Source organism: Pygoscelis adeliae, unplaced genomic scaffold, assembly GCF_000699105.1.
Source record: "Pygoscelis adeliae isolate BGI_AS28 unplaced genomic scaffold, ASM69910v1 Scaffold38, whole genome shotgun sequence".
NCBI classification, from domain to species: Eukaryota; Metazoa; Chordata; class Aves; order Sphenisciformes; family Spheniscidae; genus Pygoscelis; species Pygoscelis adeliae.
The window spans coordinates 203757-210757 of NW_008825614.1; the positions used below are offsets into that span (position 1 = coordinate 203757).

Sequence of the window (7001 nt, forward strand, 5' to 3'; positions counted from 1 at the left end):
CCCCCAGGGCCAGCGGTTTTCCCCCCCCTGCTTAGAGGGGGGGGGGGAAATCTGAGGCCAGTGCCCCTCCTTGGCAGGAGATGCTTCCTACGGGACACCCTCATGTCCCGGGTGAGCAAATAAAGCCTTCTTGCCTCGCGCTTTTGCGCTGTTCTCCACAGCCCAGCACTGAATGGGGGGGTGGGGAGACAGGAGGGGACGGGGACAAAACAGCATTATATTTTTAAGTCCTGCTTTTCTCATTCCCTCTCTTTTCAGCCACAGCCACCACAAGCGGTGGTGGTGAGGTGAGTCGGAGCAGCGTCAAAGCAGCCGGGGCATCCGGGCATTTCCAGGCGGCCACAGGGGCTCCCCCAACCACTCTCCGGGAGCACACCTGTAAAGCAGCCATAGCACTGCGAGTCTTCCAGTTTTGCCATTCATCTGCTTTTCACCAGGACACACATCCATAAAGCTTTAGTCCCTGCTGTGATATTTTGGTGCTGGCAAATTGTAGGGCACTGATCAAAAGATAGAGGGAAGCAACCTTTTTTTTTTTTTCCCCTTTTCCTGTCTTAGAAAGGTCAGATTTGGAATTAATTTTGTCCTGTGTAATGTTTTGGCTTGGTTTGTATTTATTCCAAGTGAGTTCACCCATTTCTACTGCAGAAATAAAAGGTCATGAAACCAGTAAATGCTCGCTCTCCTAAAAGGGGTGAATCCCTTCTAGGGAGTGAATCACCAGTGAAGCATACCGAAAGAAAAGAAAATGCAAAAATATATTCTGTGGGACTGTAATCACAGCTGGGTGCAATTATAAAATGCACAAGGGCATTTTGGATGCCATTTGCTTGCATCAATTTTTAAGCTGTTTAATTTGACTGATGAACACAGGGAGAAAAAGTAAAAACTTTTTACCTTTTTGGTGAAAGGTAAAAAATAATAATAAAAAATAATAAATAATAAAAATATTTTAAGAATAATTAAAAATAATACTAATAATTTTTTAAAAAGCCATCTTTCTTCCTTTCTGTAATATTTGGCTATGCAGCAGTAGGAGCCAGCACAAAGATTTGGCCAGACTGGGAAAAGGGAGGAGGACAGGGAAGGGAGAGTTGAATCATTTTATACATAAAATAAATCTAAAACAATCCTGGTCCTCAGCTAATACTCCACATGTTAAAAAGGAGATATGCGCGTGTATATATGTGCATGCCATGATGTTAGTTTTATTAGTCATCTGTTTTAGAGATTGGCTCCAACAGAAACTTTTGGATCCAGATTTGAACACTCCGAGGAAGGAGAATATCCAGAATTGAACTTTTGACTCAGACTGGCATAAAGAAAAACAGCTTTTTTAATCCAGGCTTTTGGTTCATTGACTCCATTTGGGTTTCCTTGGGTTTAGTACAAAAATTTAGCATGTCATGTGAAATGTAAACGCATCTAAACTTATTCTGCTGGAATAACCAGAAATTTTCACTGTTCATTTACTTTAGTGCATTGCTTCCTACCTATGCTTTCAACAGAAAATCTTCTTGGTTCAAATGTTTTGAAGCATTTTTTTTTTTTTTGAAGGCAAAAAGCTTTCCAACACCACTGTTGGGGCCCAGTAGTGTTAAAAAAAAAGTGTAGGAGCTTTAATTTTTAAAGACTGAATCCTTAATACTGTGTAACATTTTTTCCCTATGAGAGGACCAAAACCAAAGGGGTCCAAAATTATTAGATACTTTGTTAAGTCCTAGTTAAGAGGTTTAATGAAAATGTGACCCACTTGCATTTATCTACATACTTTTCTTACTACTTTATCAAGAAATGCCATCTAGTCTTCAACATCAGGTGCTGAAACAGTCCCGTTTCACTTCAAAAGGTGAACACAAGTTCTAAAGAAATAAAAAATAACCAATTTTCAAGCCCACATCATGATTTTTTGTGTCTGGTATATGATTTTTAAGGCCTTATTTTGGTAATCCTCATTATTTAACTTTTGGAAGATTATTCAAACCTCAGTGAGGTGACCTGTCCTCCTTTGCTCAGCTCTGTGAAAGTTGTTTGGGTTGCATTTGCGTGGAGTTGGGGAAAAAAGAGGAATGAAAGATACAATTTTCACCTTCCTTTACTTACAGCAAAATTAAATGTAATGAACCTAAGACTTTAGCTGTTCTATAGTTGATAGTTATTTTACATACCGTTAGATAGGCAGATCAATAGATAGCGTATTTACGCTTTTATCTACACTTCACTCCTGTCTGTATTTTACTGAGATGGTAAATAAGTAACAGGAAGAAAATTGGGAATAACATTTGATATAATTCCTTCCTTTTGATTAAATTCTCTGTGAGAGCTGTGAAGAGAGGGGAGACACTCGTGACCGCAGTGACAGCAGCGTAGTGACCTGGGAGGTCAGAACTGGAAGGTGCAATTAAGACACTCTTGTGATAAAGTTCAGTCACTCTAGCTTGGCCTTTCCATGTTTTAAGCTCATTCACCACTAGGAAATGGGGTAATGGACATCGGGAGTGGGATGTGCAAGATGTGTACAACTACAAGTAAAGATGTACAGGAAAATCCAGGCCTTATTTTGTAGTTGCTGGAGAAAACTGGGCACATCCAGGGTGCACTTCATCACATCCTACAAAGGATATTTAAAACTCGTCAGGTAAGTCATGCTTGGGACGTGCCTGTTCTCTCCACCAAAGAAAAAATAATGTAAGTAGTTCAGATAATGGATATGGTATTCCAAGCCATAAATACCTACAATTAGGTGAGATGAATGTCATCTCCAGTCTCTTACTGCCTGGCTGATCATGATACAAACGTAAATAATCTGGCATCCAACTGACGAATGTTTCACTTCCTCAGGTACATGCTCTGACCCTAGATGAAGAGATCTTTGGGAGATGTCTTTGGTTTACAAACTCAGTTGGTATTTCAAGCAGGGAGATATTAAATTAGGAGTATTTCTAGGAGAGTCTGCTGCTGACCAAAGGCATTGAGGGATTGAGAGAAAAGGGTGAAGTTTGCAGCCTTTGTGGGACAGCCTCAACAGAAAGGCAAATGGCATTTGCTGGTTAAGAGCATTTTCTGGCTAGGCAATCAGCTGAGATTTTAGGGAACAGCTGAGCTGAGAGTAACACCCACTCCAGCAGTGGACAAGGAGAATTAAACAGTAATAAAGATACTGTCCCGTTCTCCTCTTTGTATTGGAGGAGGAGAAAAAAGGGAGCAAACAAAGAGTTACAACTTTGCCAGGAACTTCTCATAATACTAATTACAAAAAGGTTGAGTGCTTATCAGCTGTGACAGTAAACATTGCTAACCTCCTTTATTATCTCAACACTCTCCTACTGACTTCTGCCTCCTTGTGAGCCCAGCAAACACATTACTTCGCTGTTTCTGATTAGGTCCCTGCCATGCCAAGGCTTCTGTATGTGCTGAATTGGAAACCTTTGACATTTCCATGGAATAATACGGGACTCTACACATCCAGAAAGTAAAACCTATGTACAACCATTTACAACGGCCATGGCCTGCAGATGTAAACTAATGGGGGCCTGAAACCTTCAATACGTGTTTTCTATTGTCCATTACAGTAGGACCAGACTCCTAAGACCTTTAAATTATATCATACCACATAAAAGAGCAAATAATAAATGTAACTGTGAAAATATGCACACTGTCGGAATATAAAATTTTAATACAATGACGCACTTAAAACCATAAGCATCACTTAAAGTCTATTATATTGCCAGCAAGTGAGAAGTTACGGCTTTTTCAATGAAAAAAACCCAAGTGGTTATAAAATGCTGGGTTTGCAGCACGCAGGCAGTGTTTTTTCATAAGGCATTGGTATTTCCAGTCAGCAAACCCTCTGTCAGGGTGGTGGTAAGTTGCTCAAGGCATAACGTGTAATAACGCCTCCTCGTGTGGTGGGAACTCTGATCTGACTGTCCATCATAGTAAAGTTACAGATTACATAGTAATCTATAAATAGTTTACAGTGGGATAGTTTGCAAATGCTCCGCTAAAAACAGAAGGCATGCACATGTGTGGCTGTTTACTCTGAGGGGCGGTTATTTACAATACCAATAATAAAAAGTTTAACAATGAACAAAACAAAGATGGAGTGTTCACAGTGAACTTTTCAAAATATTTCAGTGAAACATTAGAGCAGCTTTTAGTTCTGCTGGCAATGGCTGAATCCTCTGAACAGCAGTATTTGGAGTTGCTGCTGACAGAACTCATGTTTGGTAACAGATTAGTTGGTAGACTGCTAACTTAATTAACAGCAGACGTGGGTATTTGTTTTAAAGAAGGTTGTAAAGTTCCGGAGCAGAAATTTTCTGGGTATGCTTGAAATAACATGGGCAGAGGTAGCAGGGATTTCCTGACCGAGTTATACTCAGATTCTTCCCTCAATGTTTCCAGAGAAATCACTTATAAGGAGAAAAGCGATGCCCATAACTATACTCTTCATGACCTGGGACTATCAAGTTCCCACTGTACAATGCATAGCTGTCAAATACCCCCCCTCTGCTACCGGCACGGCTAACTCACTTCTCAGGGAATCCAGACTGGCAGCAGGTAACAACACCCTGGAAATCCTCGGGGGGAAAAAAGTGCAGCGCAAGTGAAAATGATTACCTCCCACTTTTAAACATCTGTGTCCCGTTTGAAGACCAAGCTCAATTCTGCTGTAGGTCACAGCCTTGAATTGGATTATGATGCAAGGCCCCGATGGGAGCTGCAGATTATAGGTGACCATTTACCCCTGCAGCTTGAGATGAGACCAAGTAACCACTGTAGTAAAATCCAGCTACCACTGCAATGAAGTAGCACGGAATAGGCATTCCCATCATTTACCGCTTGATACAAATTGGGAAGAAAACATGCATTACCACCAAGTAAATCAAAACAGAAGTTTTCAAGAGTGAACCCTTTAGAAAAGACCTCTTTGCTTAAAAAAAAAAAACTGAAAAAAAAAGTTGAAGCCATGGCAGAGGTTAGATTCTGCAGCTTAGTGATAAAGTAAATAAATCTGTAAGAGAAAATAAGTCTCTTAATATGTTCAGAAAGAAAATTCTTTTGGAGGAGGAAACTGGCAACTGTTTTCTGAGAAAATTTCTAAGTTGCTTTGAAAAAGTAAGAGCTACTACATGCGATGATAATGTTAAAAAAAAAAACAGAACAACATCAAAGACAGATTAAGCACATTTACTTTCCTTTCACATAAATGCACACATACACACCCCCATACACACTCTCCATTAATGACTAGCGTTTACTGAAAGTGTCTTCAAGAAATCTGTAAAATTTCCCCCTTCCTAAAAACCTTGAATCTTAAACGCGGATCCAATTCTAGCAATGAATATTAAGCAACTCTAGAGGGTTGTGCCAAGCACCTCTGCAGAAATAGCTGCAGCTGTGTAAGATATTACTACCACTCAGCTGTTTGGTGCCGCTTCTTGCCACACCCACGTATACATCAATCATATATAGGTCATTTGAGAATTCCTCATATGCTTCAGTGCACAGTCAGCCGGGGCGGCTTAATCTATTTCTGCAACGGTTGTCTGACTATGATCTTGGTGAACAGTATCTGAACCCTCTCATTCAGCTCGAGGTCGCCGTGGTAGATAACACCCAAGCTTTTGCATCACCCATTCGGGCTCTCTACTTCAGGGCTTTTTTTCCCCAAGGACACAAAGTTATTTAGAGGCTCCTCTCAGAGAGCAGAAATTCAAGCAATTTTCTGTATTGCTTGCTCACAAACCTGATTCAGCTGTAAATAGATTCGCAGCTGAAAGTCCATGCATACCATTTTTTAAGCTGCACTAAAGCTGGAGGGAAGTAGACTGACATGAGCTGATGTTAAAAATCCCAAAGTACTGCACTGTTATTCAGATATTTTTCTATGGCAGGAAATACAGTCAGTTCTATGGGAAATTTTGGAATAGACACGTTAACCCTAGCGAGTCCGACAAAATGAACCCTCCAGGTGTCTGAAATTGGAAATATTTTCCAGTTGCAAACAGTGTTGCAGAAACATGTGCTTACCTGCTAAAGGGAGAAGAAAACAGGACTGAATAGCAAATAGGGAAGACTCTGCAGCAGGTTTCCAAGAGTTACATGAAAATTCTTGACAGGCGATACAATTTGGTTGAAAAAAGTCAGCCCCTTGCAAAAAAGGCAGTTCTGCAACAAAAGAAGAAGAACAAAAAGTGGTATTGCACATATTGCTATTCTAGGGATTGTTTCTCAAGAGTGCACTTATAAGCTCATACACGACACGCAGAAGTGAAACAAGTGCTGTTCCACCTCATCACTGATAGAAATAAACATTTACTTCTTGCACTTTTCCCTTTTCTGTTTTGTTTTCTTCAGGGGGGAGCGACTCATTTGACACCAATGCTAAGAGCTATACCTATCACTAAAGAGGATAAGAGAGCTTTCATGAGCACACACAGTGCAAGTAGTTCTGTGTTCCAGCACTAAAGAGGTGACAGAAAAAGGTTTGAAATATGCTGCATGATCTGCGGCGATCACCTTTGGAGAGCAGCTGTCCTACAAGGCCCAGAAAAGTCTTAAATGCGTCATTTAGAAATACGGGAAATTCTTTCTTTAGGGCTTCAAATGATGGTCGTAATATCACTGCCTGTCCTGAGCTGGTCTTGAAGTGCCTCTCTGAGATGACTATTAACACAATAAACAACCCCAGAGTGGGTATCTTGGTGCAGCACAGAATTTATCATTATGGACTTCTAACCCCAATACAAACATCTCCATAATTTAAAGATTTTTTTTTAAACCACTGATCAATAAATATAAAACATTATTAGGAAAAAAATATATATATATACACACATACATACACACAGACACTCAGCAGCATTCACACACATCCGCATCCACATTCTGAGTATGGTTCTTCATGCCTTGCACTTGCATAGTCACTAGTACCAGCTCTAACACACTGCTAAACCTAACCAGGAATGTACAGATCTCCTTTTTGACTCAGTTTA

General features: G+C 40.3%; 1 protein-coding gene across 1 annotated transcript in view; it reads right to left on the reverse strand.

The window, feature by feature from the left end:
* Nucleotides 1–6167, reverse strand: part of PRR5 (proline rich 5 (renal)) — a 65606-nt gene extending 59439 nt beyond the window's left edge. The window contains exon 1 of the mRNA XM_009332793.1: nucleotides 6037–6167. The gene's annotated coding sequence lies outside the window, so the exon portion shown is untranslated. The remainder of the gene's footprint in view (nucleotides 1–6036) is intronic.
* Between the last annotated feature and the right edge of the window lie 834 nt (nucleotides 6168–7001).